General features: G+C 43.8%; 3 long non-coding RNA genes across 3 annotated transcripts; 1 reads left to right on the top strand and 2 right to left on the bottom strand.

Annotated features, from left to right (window-relative positions):
• LOC307217281 lies at positions 1–7,971 on the top strand. The gene is made up of 4 exons (XR_013839522.1): positions 1–65; positions 2,268–2,361; positions 5,765–7,336; positions 7,865–7,971. It is a non-coding gene; the product is annotated as an uncharacterized lncRNA (long non-coding RNA).
• Positions 7,886–23,393, bottom strand: LOC307217222. Its single transcript, XR_013839451.1, has 3 exons — positions 23,291–23,393; positions 10,328–10,549; positions 7,886–10,054 (listed from the first exon to the last, which is right to left on the bottom strand). It is a non-coding gene; the product is annotated as an uncharacterized lncRNA (long non-coding RNA).
• On the bottom strand, positions 11,550–12,538 carry LOC307217280. The gene is made up of 2 exons (XR_013839521.1): positions 12,478–12,538; positions 11,550–11,741 (listed from the first exon to the last, which is right to left on the bottom strand). It is a non-coding gene; the product is annotated as an uncharacterized lncRNA (long non-coding RNA).
• Positions 23,394–23,446: the final 53 nt, after the last annotated feature.

Genomic DNA, 23,446 nt, shown 5'->3' with positions numbered 1-23,446 from the left:
GCATTCAATGCTAATGCTTGGTTTCATGTTGTACTGGACACAGAGGCGGCATGCAATGCAGTCCTGTAAGTGTCTACTCAGAAGTTTCACTGTGCTTAATGGAACCATGTTGTTTAGTCATTTAGTCGTGGTTGGACAGTGTTATCGAAGCTACGAACATGAGTTTGAGCAAGCTGCGGGAGGCAGTGGAAGACAGGAGTGCCTGGCGTGCTCTGGTCCATGGGGTCACGAAGAGTCGGACACAACTAAACAACTAAATAATGGAACCTACTCCTGGGTAAAAGTGCATAGCATTGCTTCACTAGATCATTATAACAGCCTTCCTGGATAAGGTCATAGGCTCATCTAATACAGTGGGTTGGGGACAACTGAAACCATCCTTGACCCTTGACCAGCCAAACTGGAATTGATGGGAACTGGAGTCCAACTTACCTAATCTAGTCTCCAGCAATGGCTAGTCAAATGTCCCTGAATCACTCACACCCCCACCTGCAGCTGATCTTCCACAGCCTCTGATACCCCTAGATATACAGCATCTTAAAAAGCAGAGACATCACCTTGCCAACAAAGGTCCGTATAGTTAAAGCTATGGTTTTCCCAGTAGTGATGTATGGAAATGAGAGCTGGACCATAAAGAAGGCTGATCGCCGAAGAATTGATGCTTTTGAATTATGGTGCTGGAGGAGACTCTTGAGAGTCCCATGGACTGCAAGAAGATCAAACCTCTCCATTCTGAAGGAAATCAGCCCTGAGTGCTCACTGGAAGGACAGATCCTGAAGCTGAGGCTCCAATACTTTGGCCACCTCATGAGAAGACTCGACTCCCTGGAAAAGTGTTGGGAAAGATGGAGGGCACAAGGAAAAGGGGACGACAGAGGACAAGATGGTTGGACAGTGTTCTCAAAGCTACCAGCATGAGTTTGACTAAACTGCAGGAGGCAGTGGAAGACAGGAGTGCCTGGCGTGCTCTGGTCCATGGGTCATGAAGAGTCAGACACAACTAAACGACTAAACAACAACAGCTTGGAGGTTCCACTCTAAATCACTGAAATATTGCCTCCCCCATTTGTCTAATTCCTTTAAAATAAAATAAAAACTTTACACAGTGCCTTTTTTTAAGTGTTACGCCACACACATTATCGGCCTAAATCCATAACATAGGGCAGTATTATGTATGAACCCCCCACAGTGCTGCATTACCAGGGCAATCCTACAAGTGTCTACTTGGAAGATTGCCCTTTAAGTTCAACAGGACATATGCCCAGGTAAGTCCATGTAGAGGTTGCCACCTAATTCTTGCTTGAAATCTAGAAAGATCCTATCTGCCTCCTGCCGCACGAACGTAAATCCATGTTCTAAACCAGCCTTGTCCCATGTGAATTAAGATCTTCCGCAGAGGACCTTCTCCAGATCTCTCACTATTGGAGGAGAGGTGGGTGGAGACTGGTAACTGAGGACAGAGTCTTCTCTGTGGTGGCGCTCCAAACTCCATTACAAAGTTCACTTTTTATCATTTTGGTGCTAAGTTAATCCCCTTTTTATTTCCTGGGCCATTTAGCTTGGAACTTTGAATGCTGCTTTTTATCTGATTTTGCAGCTGCTGCTGTTACTCACAGATTTCTTGTTATTACATTTGCTTTTCATTTTACTGTTGTGTTTTTAATCTGTGCCGTGGGTGTAGCCAAGGGGAGGGCAGGGAGGGGCAGCTGCCCCCCTAAATCAATAAAAATACATAGCAAACTGAGGTTCTGCCCCCCCCCCAGCAAAAGGCCTGCCCCCCCAAAGCTGGCCACACCCATGATCTGTGCTATCAGTCACTCCAAGAATTTCTGCAAATGTTTAGAGTAACAATCTTTGTGTTCTTATCTGGGATTAAGTCCCATTTAATTCACTGGGGGTTGCATCTATGTAAACATGGGGTTGTACCACACCTTACTCAGAGTAGACACATTGAAATTAATGGGCATGGTTAACTTTCGTCCATTAATTTCAATGGCTCCACCGTGCATAGGACTTAATTGGATGCAACCTCTGCATAGGATTGTGCTATAGCTAAATAGTAATGCAACCTTATCCATGTCTACTCAGAAGTAAGCCCCGTTTGAGTTCAATGGGACTTACTCTCAAGTTTGTGTAAATTGAGCTGTAGCCTAAATATACTATCTAGCATTCACAGCAAAATCAATTGGGGAATGAACTGTATATGTTAATTGTTAATTATGAAGAAGGCACACAGTCTAAATTAACATTACGTACATATCATGCAGGTGGATAAACCTAAATAGGCCTGCTCCTCAGCTACTCTGTTTGGGCAAAGAACGGGGCTTACTTACGAAGAAACCAACACTTCTGAGGACAGAGGTAATTACACCAAATTACTGCACTCATGCAGACAAACCCAATTCCCAGTGGCTATATATAGTTGTGTAGATGCGAAATGTTGAGTGTTTGTATTTTCATTAGGCAGCCATGTAATTTAAGATGATACGTCATGACACAAGCCAAAGGATTACAAAGTGATTTCTGAGGCTATGCCACACATAGAGGCAGCAGCCGTGACCACCGTGAAGGCATGATCTCATTCCTAAATACACGTTTCTCTGCCCTCAGCAATAGAGCACGAGCTTTAATTAATTCTTTTCCACTGGCAAATTGCACTCAGAATGTGTGCATTAGTTTATAATTCAGACTTCCATGCAGTAACTCAGTGTGTACCCTTCCTTTCCATAATGGATCACACAAGGTGGTTTTCTCCCTGAGCTTTTTGTACTTTTTAAGAAAAACAAATCCTGGCTCCAGCATTTTCCCTGATCTTAGACAAAAATTGAAGAGAACCACCTTTTACACCTAGGTTCTATTTTTAAAATGCCAGCTGTGTTTAGATGTAACAGAAAACCTTTGTGAGGCTTCACACCAAATGAAGTCAGCGTAATAAAATAAAACAAACCCAAATCCCATTTTAGAGTTATCAGAATAACCTTCCGTGAGCCTTGGGCTGGTGTGTTTCCCTCTGCAAGAAGGGCAGAAGATTAACTGCAGTTTAGTCTGTTGTTCAGACCATAAACAGTGGTTAATCTTAACTACAGTTACTTGAAACAAGCAAGCTTTGTAAGCTGTGCTATGAATTTGGCCTGTTTCAACAGGTTAAACACGGTTCATCTGGGTATAGACGATGTGGCAAGCTGCGGTTAATCCAAAATTGAAGTGAAAGTTTCTGAACTCTCCTTGCAGATGTGTTGGAGGAGGACAAGTGCAATAACTCATTCTTATTCTGCTAAACTGTGGCTTAGCATTATGTCCAAACCAAGGCTGTTTAATGGGATTCCATGCAATTTAAAATACATCCCATGTGTGCTTTCCCCCCCTTCATTATCCTCACAAACATCCATATCCAAGTAGCAGCTCGCATTCCCCCTTTTAATGTGGATTTTCCTGATCCATAGATAATGCAACAAGGAAGAAAATCACATAAGTACATGTTGTCCAATTGTGGATGTACTAAAATGCATTATGTGGCGTTCTTTGGATGTGTGCGGTGATATTTTGGTGGGTGCCATTCTTCATCACATACCCTACTTCCATTGGCAAGGCCTCCTTAGTAGGCTCTCTCTCTCTCTCTCTCTCTGTGTGTGTGTGTGTGTGTCTGTGAACATGCTCAAAATGGACCTCAGGTTTCTGGAACTCAGGTTCCAGGAACTCAGGGATGCGAGTGGCGCTGTTGGTCAAACCACAGAGCCTAGGACTTGCCGATCAGAAGGTCGGTGGTTCGAATCCCCATGACGGGGTGAGCTCCTGATGCTCGGTCCCTGCTCCTGCAAACCTAGCAGTTCAAAAGCATGTCAAAGTGCAAGTAGATAAACAGGTACCGCTCCAGCGGGAAGGTAAAGGGCGTTTCCGTGTGCTGCTCTGGTTTGCCAGAAGTGGCTTAGTCATGCTGGCCACATGACCTGGAAGCTGTACGCCGGCTCCCTTGGCCAATAAAGCAAGATGAGCACCGCAACCCCAGAGTCGGCCACGACTGGACCTAATGGTCAGGGGTCCCTTTAACTTTATTAACTGAGGAGAGGAGAAAACACCACACTGTGTGAATGCATCCTATTAAGCAGTGTCCTCTATGGGGAACACTGAGGCAGAGTTCATTTGAAAGCGTTAATGAGTGGACAAAAGTACTATATTTTGGGGGGGAAATATGAACAAATTCCTATGCCCCACAAATAACCCAGAGATGTATTTCAAATAAAAGGGCACATTCTACTCATGTAAAAACACGCTGATTCCCGGACTGTCCGGGGGCCGGATTTAGAAGGCGATTGGGCCGGATCCGGCCCCTGGGCCTTAGTTTGCCTACCCATGGCCTGAACCAATGGCTGCAAGTTACAAGAAAGGAGATTCTGGCTAAACATCAGGAAGAACTTTCTGATGGTAAGAGATATTCAACAGTGAAACAGACTCCCTTGGACTCTCCTTCCCTGGAGGTTTTTAAGCAGAAGTTGGAAGAGCATCTGTCGTGGAAGCTTTAGCTGAGATTCCTGCATTGCGGAGGTTTGGACTAGATGACACTTGGGGTCCCTTCCAACTATACAATTCAATGATGAAAGCTAGAGTCTAACAATATCTGGAGGGCCATAACTTCCCTATCTGTGGTACAAAACACAAGGACTGTGTACTAAATACAAATTGATTTGTTCATTGCTTTTTATGATACTGGTACTTGATATTTTGCGAGTTCTTCCTCTAAAACATTTCTCTCTTGCTCCTTCCCTTCGGAAAAGAGTTCCAGATAAAGAAGTGTTGTTCTTTTAAAGTTCATGGCTCTGCTAATAGATTGTCGGGAAAGCAGGGGTTGGAGTTGTACTTTATTTTCTTATTATTGTACATGATATCTTTATATTGGTTTGAGAGTAAAATATTGTACGTTTATTTCAGAAATTGCCCTTGAGGACAAGAGACAGCTCAAAACACACAAGTCTTTAGATTCTGATAATAAAAATTCCAGAGCACTTGCAGCCTTGTTTGTATTTTGGGTTGGTGGATTCCTGCTGCTGCGGTAATAGATCTTTCTCTTTCTTTCTTTCTTTCTTTCTTTCTTTCTTTCTTTCTTTCTTTTTTCTTGAATTAACACCCAACATTTATTGACCTAGAAAATGTGTCATTGGAGATGAATTGACTGCGTTTCTTCATTTATTATATTGGAAGCCCACCTTTTAAAAATACATGATTTTTTCATTGAAAATAAAAATGCCAGCATCAAACCATAGACATTCTGTGATTTTAAATATTATTTAAAATAATTTTAAATATATTGTTGACGATATGTTTAGGTGCAAATCTTGAAACAATTCAGATAAATTTAATATAAATGCAATACATCTCACCATAGTGGGGGGGGGGGACGACGACTGTGTGATCAAGTGACCTTTGTGCCTGCTCATTCTGCTGCCTAGCTGCTGCGTGTAGATGGTCAGCTTCAAGGCCCCTTGTGGCTCTTCATCCTTAAGCCTGACTTGAACCAGGCAGCCCATCAAGCAGAAGCTTCCTTCAGCTTGAGGGCCATCATCTGTAAAGTAGGATAGTAGCTTCTCTATTGTGAAGCTGCAGAGTGGTGGTCCACAGACAGGGCAAAATACTGCCTCCTTCCCTACAGACCCTCTCAGATGCAGAGGTGGCCCTCTTGATGATGCCATCACCCTCCAAGGCTCAGTGGCGGCCCAGGAGAGGGCCTAATCTGTGATGGCCCCTAACCTGAGGAACTCTCTCCCCACAGAGGTGCACCTGATGGCTGGCGCCTTCACTCTACAGCTTTCTGCAAGTGCTGAAGGCACACTTCTTTACATCTTGGCTTTGACACTTGAGATGAAGAGAAGAAGAGTTTGGATTTGATATCCCGCTTTATTACTACCCGAAGGAGTCTCAAGGCGGCTAACATTCTCTTTTCCCTTCCTCCCCCACAACAAACACTCTGTGAGGTGAGTGGGGCTGAGAGACTTCAAAGAAGTGTGACTAGCCCAAGGTCACCCAGCAGCTGCATGTGGAGGAGCGGAGACGTTTTGACTAAGAACCAGTACAGGGAAGTGGACAGAGGGTTTGGTACAAACCTCTGTTTACCCATGAGGCTCATGTTGGAGCAGTTGCTTTCTCTCATCCTAACTTATCTCACGGGGTTGTTGTGAGAATCTTGGTGGTGGTGATGGTGGTGGGGGATAAATCCTATATGTGTGATAAATGACAGATGGGCAACACTGAGTTTGTGGGATCTGCTCGGTGTTTTTACAAGAAGTTTGGCAATTAGCTGTACTGTATTGGAAAGATTGTCTCACAAACTTCAAGTAATGAGAGGTCAAAGAGAGACGGACAAGTTTTTGGCAGACTGGTTTTTGTTTATTGATTTTATAAATAGCCAGGAATCTGGTAGAACAGTTCCAACTGCATATGAAATGGTTTGGGTTTTAAAAAAAGGAAAAATAGGATCATTTTAAGAAGGGTTAGAGGAATTAAGAAAAATGAAATGTGGATCTAATTAATGGAGTCATTTGTTTTGATTATAGGTTATAAAAAAATGAATGCTGTAAGGGGAAAATTAGTGTTATATATTATAGCAGATTGAATATTACATTACACAGAAGATTCTTAATCCTGCTTGTGGACTATATAGTGTTTTAAAGAAATGTAATTTGAAGACTAAAAAAAACCTCTCCTAGTGGGGGAGGATGGCTTAATTTATATTTATACTTTAATCAATATTACTTTCGTAATACAGTTTGCTAGGAAAAATATTTTTTTTAAAAAATGAATGTAGAAAAATTACAAGACTTCTGAGACTTCAGGACCTGGAGTCAGGTGCAAAAACGTGGCTGGTAGTGAGTGGGTATACTGTACAATTAGATTTAAGAAAAAGCATGCCTCTGAGCACATGCTCAACCCAGGAATTCATTTTCGGTACCAGAACTTAATTAAAGGGTCCGGTCACACTAGAATCTACTTCCCACCACCAGCCAGGTTTTCTTCATATCAGCAGCCAAATTTAGAAGAGGGGAAAAACCCCTTTTTGTTGTGATGCAACCGGGAACTAGAAACCTTGCTGATCTACTTCAAACCACTCAGAAATCTACCAGTAGATCCTGATCTATCTTCTGCCGAACCCTGTGATGATGATGATGATGATGATGATGATAATAATAATTTCATTTATGAATTGGTTCTTACGAAGCATCTCAAAGTGATTTCATCGTACAATAAAAACATGTATAAAACAATTGTATATACATAAAAACAGATAAAACAATCACAAGTATTTTAAAAAATCCATTTCAAAACCAATACAGATAAAGTGGTAAAGGTAAAGGTAAAGGTACCCCTGCCCGTACGGGCCAGTCGTGACAGACTCTAGGGTTGTGCGCTCATATCACTCTAAAGGCCGGGAGCCAGTGCTGTCCGCAGACACTTCCGGGTCACGTGGCCAGCGTGACAAGCTGCATCTGGCGAGCCAGCGCAGTACACGGAAACGCCGTTTATCTTCCCTCTGGTAAGCGGTCCCTATTTATCTACTTGCACCCGGGGGTGCTTTCGAACTGCTAGGTTGGCAGGCGCTGGGACCCAGCGACGGGAGTGCACCCCGCCACGGGGATTCGAACTGCCGACCAAGTCCTAGGCGCTGAGGTTTTACCCACAGCACCACCCGCATCCCCCTAGATACAGTGGTACCTCAGGTTAAGTACTTAATTCGTTCCGGAGGTGCGTACTTAACCTGAAACTGTTCTTAACCTGAAGCACCACTTTAGATAATGGGGCCTCCTGCTGCCGCTGCACCGCCTGAAGCATATGTAACCTGAAGCATATGTAACCCGAGGTACCACTGTACTAAGAGAAAATAATCTCCTCTTAGAATGCTTTTGAAAGAGAGAAGTCTTCAGCAGATGCTGAACAACAGCAGATAAGGCAATTGTCTAACCTGTAACAGGAGGGACTACCATAGTTCTAAAGGGTAGGTTCTGCCACTATAAAGGCCTGATTCTGACACTGTGTTGAAATGACTTCCTGATGAGATGGAATCTGCAGGATGCCCTCTCCGGCAGAGTACAGTGATTGGTTGGGAATGTAAAAGACGAGATGCTCTTTTAAGTATCTGAGTTCCCAAGCTGCACAGGGCATTGTAATTCTTTCAGCCAAGGTTTAATACAGTGGTGATATTCTTTCCAACGAGCAGCTCAGCTTCCACTTTTTTGCACCAGTGACATTTTCTGGGTCAACTTCAGCCCCACATATATTCCTGATGAAGGCCATCCATCAAGATGACCAAAGCCGATTCAGTCCCAAGCTCAAACCGGTGAGTCTAGGGTGAGCCAAATCACCACTTCTTTCAAGCTGCAGGGTATCGGGGCGGGCGGGCGGGGGGAGCCTCCAGCCGAGGGGCCAACTACAGGCCATCGGGCCTCTTAATCTGCCCTGTGGGAATGTGCCCTGAATACCTCATGCCTTTGCACATTCTCTGAATGGGGCTGAATGGTCGTAAGCACCACTTGTGTGTGGTAAACACAGCTATACTGTCTCTAAACACTATTTTAATTAACCTGGCTCGTAGGATTTTTATTTTTTTTAATCGTCTATGAGCCGTTCAAGTTTGGGGGATATTGTGGGACCAGCGCCTTTGAAAGAACTTTGTTTTCTACCTTCTGGTTTCTTAACAGCTCAGAGAAAAATAACTCTGGAAGGTGAAGAGGCCCTTTTCTCATTAAGGCTGTGTTTATAAGCATACTTACCAAGGAGGACATTCCAATGAAATCAAGGCTGTGTCCAGCTGCATCACCCTCTGTAGTCAGCTGCCTGAAACTGAAGTGTGTTTGCATTTTCATTTTCTCAAACACAGATAGCTGAACTTTGAGACGACTAAAAGGAAAGGCTCTGAATGACTCAGACTGTTGTGTGGTATAGATCTCGCTTGCAAGTCACCCGAGCCAGGTCTTCTTTCAGATAAAAGGCGCAGCAAAGCCCGGCCGCCGCTCTGCAAACCAGTTTGTACAGGAAGGCCACCGCCCCTTCTGAAACCTCGGTGTGACTGGGAAAGGGGGCTAAACACAGTTGTAAAGTTATTTCGAGAGATTAGTTATCGGAACCGAAGGAAAACTAGCCACAATGGCTGCCTGTTTTGCAAGAGAAAAAGGATGGGGCGGGAGCAGTGGTAGCGAGAGTCATTCCCTTGCCTCTAGGGTTGGTATTGGAAGGTAGTATCTGTGGGTCAAAAGGCCCTGGGAGGGCCTACAAGGAACAGGAGAAGCTGTTCACACCTGCCCTGTCCCTCTGGGCAGTGGTGAGGACTGGAAATCTGCATCACTGCCCAGAGGGGGAGAACAGGCTGCTTGCTGCTCTTGATGCTTGACAGCTGCCAGGTACAAGGAGCAGCTGTCACCTGCTCTCTCATTCCAGGAAACAGACTGGAGAAGGAGCTCAAAGTGGATGCCTCTAGCAGGGTCAAGGAAGGAGTCCTCCGCAAGTTGTATTGCCAAGACCTCCCCCTGTACTCACAGAGCCTGGGGTGGCTCTGCTTGCCTTCCTAGCTCAAGAAACATAGGTGGTAGCAACAGGGATGTTGCCTTTGTTCAATCCAGTGTTGCCGTTGTACAATTCAGCAGGGAGAAGGATGGGGACAAAACCAGAATTAGAGAGCTCCCCATTAGAATTGCCTCTGGTTCTATTTACCGCTGGCCTCCTTGCACCCTGTCCCAATGGAAACCGGACTCCACTGCCCAAAGGTATTGTAAATTCCTTTACTGGGAATGAAACTTGGCCTGAACAGGTGAAAACTAGAAACCCTAATCACTAGAGATAAAGATTCAAAAGCCCAACCCAAAATATGCCCTAGTTTGTAGAGCACAGAGGTAACCAGGAAGAGAAGTGGAAATCTTATGCACTCACACTAACTTGGGTGTAAGTCTCACTTAACTCTCTGGTATTTCCTTCCAAGTCAATGTAGCATAGGTTGGGTTGCACACCTGATAATGCCAGTTGTCCCTCCTCTAGAGTCAAAACGATGAATTTATGAGTCAGAGAGTGACAGCACCTGGTGGGAAAAAAATGTTTTGCTTTTTCTGACTTGTCTTTTACAGACTGGATGCATATCGGTTATGTAACTCGCTCGTATTTCTGCTGCAGGACAACAGAAAAGATTAGAAAAAGTTTGTGATTCCTGCGTCCCTACATTCTATTGCTAAATCTGATGCAGGAAAATGAAGCAGTAGTTATTGAGATTATCCAAATGGACTGTACCAGTTCAGAATATATACAGTAGATTATGCCCTTTGAGGAATGATCAAAAGAGCTAGGAATAGCTAACCTGAGGAAGAGTAAGGCGAGATGTGATAGCAGTCTTCCAATATCTGAAGGGCTGGCATGTAGAACATGAAGAGGTTGCTTGAAGCTCTTTTAAAGCCATCCAAATTGGTGCCCATCTCATGGGAGCAAATTCCATGGTTTTCACTAAGCACTGTGTGGCGGAGTCCTTTTTTTGTCTGTCCTGAATCTATCAGCCTTCATCTTCAATGGATGACCCTGGGTTCTAGAAGTAGGAAAGAAGGACAAAAATGTATCCTTGTCCATTTTATCCACACCATGTATAATATTATGCAGCTTTCCTCTTATCAAGTGCAGCCACAACATAGGTTTGTACGTCACCATGATGGCATTGGCAGTTTTGTTTTCTATTCCTCCCTAGTGATCCCTAGCAACTGCTCCATACTGGGTCAACATCTTCACCAAGCTGCCCACTGCGACCCCAATGTCTTTTTCCTGGTAAGTCACTGCCAGTTGAGACGCCAGGAGCATATAAGTGAAAATTTGACTTTCTGTCTCAATGTGCATCACTTTTCACTTGCTTGCATTGAACCTCACTTGCTTCCATTTTGCTGCCCATTCAGCCACTTTGGAAATATCCTTTTGGAGCTCTTCACAATCCCTTTTTGTTTTCACCACCCTGAAATAATTTAGTATCATCAGAAAACTTGGCTTCCTCACCCCTAACTCTAGATCATTTATGGGCAAGTTATGGTCCCAATACCGATCCTTGCTCTCTGTGTTTCTGAGGGCAGGACTAGAACCAATGTATGGACATTGCAGGGAAGCAGAGACACTGGAAGAAACCTGATGGGGGGAGCTTTTTGACTGTGGAACCGACTGCATGGGCTCTGCTTTCCCAAAGGTATTGAAACAGAGGTTGGATGGCCACTTGCCAAAGATGCTGTAGTTGCATCCTGCATTGGTCAGGAGGCTGGAGTTAATGACCTCTAGGTTCGCTTCCCATTCTTGTGATTCTGCAGTGTTTATGAATGCTCCTCTACTCCATACAAGTAGAAGATGTACACAACAGGGAGCAAGTTGGGCTAGAACCTCTCTCTGTGGTTTACCTCTTCCTTTTACTTCCCTGTCCTGCACTCATAACTGGTACCGTGGATTCTACCATTTCATAATTCTACCACCTTGTTCTACTGGGGACTAGAAGATTCCAACTATTTGCTATGCCATGGGGACACTTCATGAAGGTAGACACAGGCGTATTTGTTATTCTTTATTCTTGTAGGCTACTCCGTCCCAAACATTACGGGTAACAATGGCTCAGTCCAGATGTGAAACTGCATCACCTCTTAACCCTGGGAGAGATTCAAAGCATTCCATTTACTTGTCATAAGCAAAGGAAGAATAAAACAATATTGGCATCTGACAGAGTAGTCAGGGTCCTCTCACTCCTAGATGTCCTGTAAACAACAGAATTAATGGCTCAACATAATATTTGGCTTATTTATTTTAGGGGGAAAGTTTACACCCCACCCTTCCAATGCTCTTACACCGCTCAAGGCGGCTTGCAACAATACCCCCCCCCCCCGACTGCAGCGGGTTGGACTAGATGACCCTCAACTGCACAAAAAAAGAAATTGACTTTCTAAAACTTTATAACACAGAAAAATAAACTACCCCAGCTTGCCTGGGCATGGCGCTACTGCTGCTTTTGAAAAATTCCAGTTTCAAGTGTATATAGCATTGTTCATTGTGTATATCTCCCATTTCCTCCAAGGAGCTCAAGGTGGTGTAAATGGTTCTCACCCTCTCGATTTTATTCCCACAACAACCCTGCGAGATAGGCTAGGCTGAGAGACTGAGTGGCTGGCCCAAGGTCACCCAGAGAGTTGGGATTTGGACTCTGGTCTCCTAGGTCCTAGTCTGACACTCTAACCACAACTATTTGCTTAGTCATTGTTTGCCACCTCTACAGCTTCCCAGGCTTCTTGGTGGTGGTGTTGGAGTCATGATACTGAAACTGCCGTGTTTAGCCTTTTCCAGTTAAGCAGCCAGGACATGAAGTATGGCCTCTTGGGCTCTCCTTATCGATAGTGCAAACTTTAGCTGTGAAACTTTCTCGCCTAAGCCAAAAGTCAAGAATATTGCTACCCTATTTTTATCTTTTTATGGGCTTCCCTAAGGATAACTCCTCACCCTCACACTGGCCTCAAAGGAGTTCCTGAAGTTCCTTTGTTCTCTTCCAATCCCATGGAATTCCCCCCCCCCCCCAGATTAGCCCTCCAGGCCCTCCCCCCCCCCACTGATGTCACACTGTGCTCTGATCACTCTGCATCTCCCTGGAAACCCCCAGCTGAGACAAAGGACCTTTTGGCATGATAATTCAAAGCATGTCCCATCCCATTTTTAGTGTTTTAAGAGTTGCAAAGTCCCTTTTTCTAAGCATAAATAACAAAGCAATTATCAATCACACATGCACATGATGTGCAGAGCAGGACAGATGCCCTTCAGTTTGTAAATTAGGCAGATTAGTGTTAAATTGTGAAATGGACAGGTTTGTCCCAAATCTCCCCTCGTTCTCTTAAACGGGGACTTTATATCACCCAGGGGTTGCTCAGACCAGGGTTTAGTCTAACATGAAACAAGATGCATTTTTTGCATTGTCAAAAAAATTCTATGTGTTAGTGTGGTTGGGCATATGTTATTTAACAAGGAGGTAGGTCGTTTCTGAAAAAAAAAAACCAGATGAGAAAAGAGAATTAGGAAATTGTTATGTAGTGAAGTTTCACCCTGGGCCAGCAGGGGGATACTGTATATAGTTTTCACTCAGGTCTGTAGATAGTTTTCACTCAGGTCCACGTCAGTTATTTTAGGCGGGAAACGCTGGGCTGCTGTTGCTACAATGTTGACAGCCGGCTGCCTATAAAAGCAGGCCGGCTGAGCTGTTTGCAGTCAGTTCTATTCCAGCTTACAAAATAAAGAGCTACTTGGAGAAATCGCTGTGTCGTCTGCTATGTCAACCCACAACTTAACAGAAATAAAGATGAATATTGGCTCCTTACAAATCTCCATAACCTTACATTAATAGTTTATTATGGGACTATGAGAATAGTGTATTAATTGACCAGTCAAAGGCATTCACTGAATCACACTGAACTCTACTTAAACAGTATGTAGCTATACAATCGTTTACATACAGAAGACCACGCAGTTGTGCCACGGTGATTCCTCACACATTATGCTGAGCATGTTAGCTTTTCTTTTGTTTCAGGATGGGGCCCCTCAGCTTCAGTTATGCTTTGGGAAGGAAGGAAGTCTCGGCACCCAACTGTAGGTTAAGAATGGGAGATAATCTCTTCCCCCAAATAATGGGAGGGGTGCATCCCCTTACTTCTCCATTCGTTTAAGTTCTTCCTTTAAGTTACAAAAAGTTCAGGGGTGGCCAAGGGGCTGGCTGCTTATGCAGAAGAGGAAAAAACTTAGAATAAACCCTGGTTCAGACCCTGCTTTAATGTGTGTCCATGATTGGCATGTTAGCTTCCACACATTTTGTTTCGATAGTCATTGCTGTTACTGTTCACAGTGGTGGGCAAACTGGACAGAATGTGGCCTGTTTTTATCAACCTCGTCTCCTTCCTCTGATACCCTTTTCTGTTCTTGGCATGCACACAGGGATTGCTGTATCTGTGAATGCACACCTATATTATTATTCAAAACACACCTTTATTATTATTCAAAACCCACAATTCTTCCCTTGGGGGTTCCTCAGCTGGTTTCTCCCACCATTCATCTGCGTCCAGCCAGTCCATTACACTTAGCTGGTCCATCTGCACTATGCTGACCTTAATGTTGTCTTGCCATCTTGGTAAAACCCACCTGCCAGGAAGCTAACGTACCAGCTCCACTCAACCACAAGAACCATTTCTGTCTGATAATGAGACACAATTTGATGATGACGACAATGTAATGTGGACGATGTGAAAAGCATCTGAGCATGAACAGTACGTGTTCCACAACAAGTTCGCATCTGAAATCCCACATGTAGTGTCATCCAAAATATCCAAAGTTCCTGCTACATTTGTAGAGACACATGTTGCACAGCAGTGACTCTTTATCATCTGGTAAAAGGTACAAAACAGGGTGGTTTTGAATTAAGGCAAGCAAAGTGCATTATCGTCACATGGGAACCCAAATCTAGAAGGGAAAACACAGCAAGGAAGATCATTTACAACAAATGAGGAACTAAAACTTATTGGTTGAGCGGCTCAAGAAAGACTTGCAAACTGGACTTGATATAAAGCTTTCACAAAGCAAAAATAAATCACTATAGAGCTGCGAAGGAACATATGAAGCAAAAGCAGGAACTGGAAATTATTCCTCCTGTAGTTCTACAAAGTCCAACCTTGTTTTTTCTACCCTACTTCTTTGTTGGCTGGCATCTGTCTGTCTCAGGTGAGGTGTCAAACAGTTGGAAGGTTGCAGCGCCTGCCGCTGTGGCTGTAGAGACTGATGCGGGAGAGACATGTTTTGAATGCGTTAATGTTGTGTGGTGTATTGTTTATATATTGTATTGTATTTTCTTTCTTTTGTTTTTTTCTTCCTTCTTCTCCTTTTCTTTTTCTTCTTGTTTGTAAGGTTTAAAAGTAATAAATATTTTTTTTAAAAAAAAGAGACATGTTTTGCTGCAGCTGGGGCAGATGAAGACGTTCGGTTGTGCAATGCAATATTTATTTGTACAAATCAACATTTCAAGGAGGAAACAGGTTAATTCCTCAAGCTGGCCAGGATTCCAGAACTTTCACGTTTCTTGTAACTGGGTATGTTCCATGCAACACGGGAAATGCTAAGCTTTTACAGGGTATTAGTGGCTATTTCCCTCGCTTTGCAAACTCCTAGATAATTATGGGAAGGTATGGCTGTGAAGCTGGCTGGATCCCCTCTCTAAAGCTATTTTTTAGCATACCAGTTAATCCAGACCTTACAGCTGCTGCTTCTGCTGGCAACCTCTATCCAATGCATGCTTACTTTGAAGCAAATAGTGTTCAGTGAGGCCAACTCTCAGAAAAGTGTTTACAGAATCGAGGCCTTACAGCAGAATCCTATATGTGTCTACTCAGAAGGAAGTCCTGTTGTTTGCAGTGGGGCTTATTCCCAGGCTGAGTAGGCACATAGGATTGCAACCGTAACATTCTTAAAAAACTAATTCTGTAAGGAAGATTTCAAATGTGTATGTGTGTGTATGTATTTTACAACACTTTTATCTGTCCAGCTGTGACATGAATGTGCCAGTAACTAGGGAAGCTATATAAATTCTTAGGGTAAAGGAATGTTAACAATGCAGACATCAAACAATTAGGTCTATCAGTATTTGAAATTGGTGAGAGGAGGAGCTGTGTTTGCTCAGCTTCTTTGAAGGGAACATCAACTTCAATAGCGAAGTTGTTACATTTATATGCAAAAGTCATGTATAATTTGATCAGGGGAAAATGCATTTCTTCACCCTCCAACTGTCTTATCACTCACCATTATTCTCCCTTCTCAACTCCCTATTTCCCTGCTCCACTTCCCACCTCTCCTCCCACTCCAAAAACAATGAACTAAACACTGCAGCTTTGCATTCTGGGTAAGGGACTGGTTTGAGATAAGGGGACCAGTCTCTGCTCCTGATGGAAATGATCCTTCCCCTTCTCAAAACCAGCTCCTGGGTAAAGAGACAAGTGCTGAAAACACGCTGTCTGGCCTTCAATTCCAGCTTGAAGGTTTCCCACAGGTACCTGGTCAGCCACTTTGAAAACAAGATGCTGGACTAGACAGGACATTACCTGATCCAGCAAGTTCCTCTTATGTTCTTAAGACACTATTGCAAAGTTTATGAGCAGGTTCTGGAATTTCCCTACCTTTAGATGCGTTTCTTGAAATGCCTCTTGGATCTGTCATGTCAATGCTCCAGACTGCCATCTTCCCAGTCATTGTTTACACAATGGCAACCAAGTGATGAGATTATTGACTACTGTACTGAGAGCCACATAAGGAAAAAGGAAGCAAAATTGCTAATATAATTGAAGTTGTACTTGTAGCTCTGGCCCCATCTAGTGACATAAATGTGAACTTGCTGTGTCTTGGAAAAAATAACCTTTGTGAAAAAACCAGAAGCCTTCTTGTTAGGCATTTTAGGACAAAGAAAAACCGGACATTATTTATATACGCTACTACAGCAGCAAGAATTCTAATAGCACAAAATTGGAAGACTGGAGAAATACCATCTAATGAACAATGGCAAGAAAAATTGATGAACTATGCAGAATTGGCAAAGCTAACGGATAAATTACGTGAAAAGGACAATAGCAACTTTGGAAAAGAATGGGAACCTTATACAACACACTTGCAGAAACAACAAAAAACCATGGACTCGTTGGCAGGATTTAAATAAACATTTACAACTTTATTTACAGAGCAGAAGAAATATAATTAGTGATAACAGAACATTATGTATAAACAGCAGAATGTAACATTTGGTGTAAGAAACCAGAAATGGAAGTTGGGGAAAGTCAACAGGGAGGGGGAAACTAGAAAATGGATGTTAAATGATGATATTGAATGAAAGCACCTCCGGGTGCAAGTAGATAAATAGGGACCGCTTACCAGCGGGAAGGTAAACGGCGTTTCCGTGTGCTGCGCTGGCTCGCCAGAGCAGCGATGTCACGCTGGCCACGTGACCCGGAAGTGTCTCCGGACAGCGCTGGCCCCCGGCCTCTTGAGTGAGATGGGCGCACCAACCCCCGAGTCTGTCAAGACTGGCCCGTACGGGCAGGGGTACCTTTACCTTTAAAGAAATTTCCCTTCTCTTTTTGGGCCTGAGGTATGGGATTGAGGCATTTTTTTTGGCTCTTGAATCCCTGCAGAAAAAGACTGGCCTCCAATACAGAGGTTGACAATCTTTACTTTCAGTAACAACGCCAAAGAAATTTGTGTTACCAACACTGCTTTTGTAATTAAGCTTTAACGTAACCCTCAAGAGTTCACACTTTTTGCATTTCATTTCATATATGGACTCTGATTCATGAACGCTTCCGCATATCCTATGATTGCAAGGTTCACTCAGAAGCCTTACAGGTGAGACACTTTGTCAAAAGCTTTTTGACAATCCACGAATACACTTACCAAACCTCAAGATGCATTGTCTAAAGTGTTTTGCAACCCATCTAGTTTTTATGATGTTTTCACTGCTGCTGTTTGTTTGCTTTATTGCTGGCTTGTCTTTGCTGGTTCGATGATATTGACTTATTAATTGCTTATGCCTTGAACTATGAGAAAAGGGCAGCATACAAATATTTTAAACAAATAATCCATCACCCTCAGCGTCTTGGTCAGGTGCGCTATAATTTACTTTGATCACTAAATTACTTTTGAGGCCTGGTATTTATGTAGAGGTAATTCTGTAGAGAAGACTGCTGCTCCTTTTCCTTTTTTGGTTTTTGTCTGCACAGGGTTTCTATCCAGGGAAAACTGTAGCCGCTGCAACTTACCTTTATTTGGCTTGGAGAAATTAGCATATGCCTTTACATTGTGACCTTCTCCTACATGACACACTACATTCGTTTGAAATCTTTGACTGGCAGTCATTTATGTACAATCACTCATTGCCATGTTCCACCTGTCCCAGTGATCACAAACCCATCTCCCTGTATTCCTAATGCTCCAATCACTGTCTACCACAAACTACTAGACCCTTACCACATATCTCTGGTGAGAGGGTATCAGTTGGTTAGCCAAGGAATGGGCCTCTTCTAATGGATCATTTCCCTCTTCATCAAAACAACACTCTCCTTCCCCCTACACCCTAATTTCTGTGACGGCAGAATAGCAGTTAACTTGGAAGTGGGAAAACACCACCACATCTAAGATACAGAGAAGTCTCCATAACACAAGAACTCACACAAGAACACAAGAACTCCATAACACAAGAACTTTCGTGGTATCTGAAGAAGTGTGCATGCACACGAAAGCTCATACCAAGAACTAACTTAGTTGGTCTTTAAGGTGCTACTGGAAGGAATTTTTTTTTATTTTGTTTTGACTATGGCAGACCAACACGGCTACCTATCTGTAACAAGAACTCAGTGAATGAAATGAAACAATGAAGTTCTACATCTATGGTCAAAGGTCGTGAATACCAGTTGCTCATGCCTAGCTTGTGGGCTTCCCATAGGTGCCTGCTTGGCCACTGTGAGAACAGGATGTTGGACCAGATGGGCCATTAGCCTGATTCAGCAGGTTCTTCATATGTTCTTAACATGGGAAGATTCAGAACAACAACAGCAACAAAGCACCACTTGGCTACTCCCAAATTCACTCAATGAACAATGAATTTTGCTACTATGTTTTACCTCCACGGTTGGAGGCTGTATGCCTCTGAATACCAGCTGCTGGGAATCACAGGTGAGCAAAGTGCTGCTACACTCAAGTTCTTCCTGTGGACTTCGGAGTGGCATCTTTGTTAGCCATTGTCAGAACAGGATGCTGGACTATATTGGCCTTGGCTGCAACTAGCAGGGCTTTTCTTATGTCCTTGCGGCCTGGTTTACATACCTTTTTGCCTCTCTCAGCATCTGCAGGCTGGCTACCTTGGCTCCAATGGGACCAAACTGATTCCAATAGACAGGAACTCCTTGTACAGTGGTACCTCAGGTTACATACACTTCAGGTTACAGACTCTGCTAACCCAGAAGTAGTACCTTGGGTTAAGAACTTTGCTTCAGGACAAGAACAGAAATCGTGCTCCGGAGACACGGCGGCAGCAACAGCAGGAGGCCCCATTAGCTAAAGTGGTGCTTCAGGTTAAGAACAGACCTCTGGAACAAATTAAGTACTTAACACGAGGTACCACTGTATTCAGAACACACCTATGATTTCTACCCTGCGTGCAGAGTGTTATTCGTGTGATAGTATGGGTGAAACACCTATCTCATGACCTTTCAGCTGAGTGTCTGCAAGGCTTGGTTTTGTTTCCGTTGTCGTATTTTTTAAAAAAGCTTACATTTTTACTAGAAGATCTGCACCCTGCTTACGTGCATAGGAGGCAAGTGAGCTGGGTTTCCCTAGCTCAGGTGCTAGATGTGCCCAGATATTCAGCTTGACCAAGTACTTTCTGTGAGGCTTTGTGAGCTGAGGCTCCTGCTCACTGAACTGTCTCCCTCACAAGCTAGCCCTAAATTTGTGCTGTAGGCACTGGCGGAAGAGGCGTGCGGGGGGAGCATACCGCCCGCGGCAGCGCAATCCCGGCAGGGTGCCATTGCGGCTGCCCCCCCTTCGCTGGGTGCCACGCCCCTATGGGTGCCACGCCACACCCCCAGGATGCGTGCCACGCCCCCATGGGAGACACGCCAGCCCCACCCCTGCCTGTTCTTTGCCCCCCCCCCCGGTCCCGGAGCATGAAACTCCGCCACTGGCTGCAGGCAGCAAGATTTCAAGGTCCTAATTACATGGGGGACTGCACCCCCCATGAACAGTGACTAAAGGGAGATTAGGTCACTCAAGCCCTTCAGGGAATGCGTCTGAGACACCCTAAGCTTGGCTAAATCAACAGCTCTGGCAGTTGCTATGAGGACCTGTCTTCAGTGAGAATCTTTCTATCATCTTTAAGATCAGCCAAGGGTGCCTTATTGAAGGTACCATCAGAGCATCAATGTGCCATGACTGAACAGCAAGGGAACATGAAGAAGTGGGTGTCTCACAGTTGCAGAACGTGCTGCTCTTGAAGCTAGTTCAATAATTTTTTTATGAACAAATTTGTGATGTCAAAGGCAGCTTTGGATATCTTTCAGAGCAGTTCACTGTTATCATATAGACAAGACAAGTGAAGTAGTTTTGCGTACAGAACACAGCGATTTTCAGAAACACAGTAGTTTTACAAATTTTGCCCCCAATAAATAAGCCCCAAAAGAAGGTAAATAAAAACCAACTCAAGACAAGCACATTCGGAACTTTTGAAACCATTGTAACTGTTATTGGTTATGAGAGTTCTAGCTTCATATTAATTAGTTCACTGAAATGTGTGCTCTCTAACCATTGGCTCTCTAACCTGTTTAAGCAATGCTTATGAACAGGTTGGAAATTAAACAAATTATTAGCAAAGATTATTAGCAAAGATGGCCTCTGTTAAAAATGGGATCCCATGCTATGGGTGGTAAGGTTTTGAGGGAAGGGAATAGCCAACTGATCACATCTGTTGTGTAGGACAGCAGGACACATGTGTAGCCAATATGGTGCCCTCCATATATTTTTGGACTACAACTCCCATCAGCCCCAGCCAGGGAGGAGAGGAGTTGTAGTCCAGCCATATGGTGAGGACCCCATGTTGGCTAACGACAGCACAATATGCTCACCTACATATTATCCAACACTGAATGGGTGAATGTTTGGGCATGAGACAGTGTACTCACATAGGAAGATGACAGAGAAGATATTGCATACACAAAAACATATCCTCAAAGTAGGCTACATACCAGTCCTCCATACTGGGGAAATCTCATGTCAGATCTGCATTTCCCTCTCCTGTAAATCCATACACATATACCACCAATATTTTCATGGTTACAAGTTAAGGCCCCAATTAAGGATACAACCATATCAAGGCTTACTATTTTGTCTTATGAATTTTACACCATCCAGGAAGGCTTTAAGATCTCACATGAAGTACGTGATGCAGCCCTGCCTGTCCCTTTTGTGAGGAGCACATTAATCTTCTGACACAGCTAAAAACGTATTAGAGACACAAGCTGAACCGTGATCTGATTACGTTTTCTAAACACGTTGCAGCCTTTGGACTCTTGTGGGGATTCGTTGTGAGTCACGAGACACTTGAAGCATTGTTCCCCACTCAGCGACTCTCCACGGCCCCAGCGACAAGAATTTCATCAGGTTGCAGATAAAATCCTAATGTGTGTATCAGATCAGTCAGAGAGTGCATCTGAATATCTCTGCTGTCATTGAACCAATCCTGTTACGAATTCCTTTGTTCAAACTGGGGAACCCCTCCCATACCAATAGGCCTAAGGCATTTACAAGACAAACAATAGAAACCTAAAACCTTAAAGCAGCTCAAGTCAACATGACTTGCAGCCTGACATTGTGACTGTTGTTGGCATATGAGAAGGGAGAAAACATTGATCAGGCTTTGTCCCCAGCAACTAGAAAACAGATGCAAGGCATCAAACTGGGGCATCAAAAATCGTAAATACAATATGGCATATAATGTGCCCAGTGTAGGGTTTCCACATATGGGCTTCGTTAGGGTATCTGCCCATATTACCAAACTAGAAATAAGGCCTGGTTGAATTTCACACTAAACCTTGGCTTGTGATGATAGGAATGAGTTTCAGCAAGCCTAAGGTTTCTCCCTCCCCTTGCTTCCTCGGGTGACCATGAGGAGGAGAATGGAAGTTTCTGCTTCTGTTTTTCCATTCACTGTAGTTTACCATTCTGTCTGAATCCTAAACTGGAGTTAATCTTAAGAGTTGGTTGGAACAAGTCAGCTTCAAAGCCATGTTTTGAAGTCAGCTTGTTTCAAGCATGAAGAAAAAAAGGACTGCCAAGAACTCCAGATGCCAGAAATCTACTTTATTGCAGGCCCAAGGCATTAAATTTATTCTCTAAGAGTACATTTTAAGAAACAGTGCTCACTTTCAAGGTATACTGCTGTTTAACTGCATACTAAATCCAAGCAGTCCCAGATGTACACAGATTGGCTGGGGAAACCCAACCAGATGAGCGGGGGTATAAATAATATCACGTCTGCATAAAAAAATGGGTGGTCAGTTTCCTGCGGGCAATAATTCCTCACTAAAAAGGAGTAGTGGTACTGTTGTTCACCACCTTAAGCAACAACTAATCATTAATTTCAGCCATGACAGCACTGTGCTTTCAGTGCTATGGGAACTGATATCAGAACAATAGTACAACTGTCAATGGTTCCTCACAATGGCTCTACATGTCTTACTCAGATGTAAGCCCTATTGAGTCCAATAGGGAATACTCCCAGATAAGTAGTAACCTAATATTGCGAGTCGACCCTGTACAGTTACTTTAAAACACTCATTTTATTTATTCACCACCCACACTGCACCCTTGCACAGATCACACCGATCCCCATGGGCAAAGAGGAGTGGAAGAACCATAGATACAGGATAGCTGGAAAAGTCTGCTCATGATACACTGGAATATCCTGAACACTAAACAAGTGCAAAAGAATATCCTGAAGAGAGTCTTACAAGAAAACCTCTGTTCCAGCCTCCCTATGCTCCCAATTATTGCCAGACTTTTAAAGCTAGGCAGTGAAAAGCATTGCCGGGGGGGGGGGGACAGCCCGTTGTAGAAAACTTGAGACAGGGCAGCTTAATTTCTAAAGCAATCTCAACAATTCAAGACTTCTACCCTCTTAGTAGACCCCTAGCCATCTTTAACATGTAACTTTTTCTACTAATTGCTGTCAGTACAGACAGAAGCAGAACAGGAGGAGCGTATGGAAATAAACAAAAGCCAACTTCTGACCACGTTACAAAAATCACCGCTCCGTTTTCGAAAGCAAATCTAAAACATCGATTTATTTATGCTCTAAAACGGAGGTCGTATTAAACTTCTCCTTCGGAAAGCAGCATAACTACCACTAATAAAATAAAATAAAATAAAAAAGATACCTACACGCACGAATTAAGCAGTATTCAGAGTGGGAAAGCAAGAGGTCGCTACCCTATATAACAAATGCACCGTTTATTCTGCAGCTGAGCCAAACTCCAATGAGCTTCAATGCAGAGACTCTGCAAGCCACGCCCCCTCCGCTTTTTAATCCCGGCTGCAGAGAAGAGCCAATAAGACTTTGCCCACAAGCCCCGCCCCTGAAGCCAAGGAAAGGACACGTCAGCCGAGTCCAGATGACCCGGATGTAGAGGCTTGGCCCAATTCTCCTTGCTTATTACTTTTTCTTTTTCTTTTTAATGCTACACAGACTTACTCTCTGCTATTATCCAAACACTCGTAGCTCCGCGGTAGAGATAATAAGTCTATCGAGAGAAACGGGGGACAGCGGCGGTTGGGGTGTGTGGAATTGACAGGCGGCAGCGGAAGTAGTCTGTGAGGAGAGCGGCCGTTGGTCGGCGGAAGTCCCGCC

This window comes from Podarcis cretensis, assembly GCF_951804945.1.
Source record: "Podarcis cretensis genome assembly, chromosome: 5".
Taxonomy (NCBI): Eukaryota; Metazoa; Chordata; class Lepidosauria; order Squamata; family Lacertidae; genus Podarcis; species Podarcis cretensis.
This window is presented reverse-complemented; position numbering and strand designations above follow the sequence as displayed.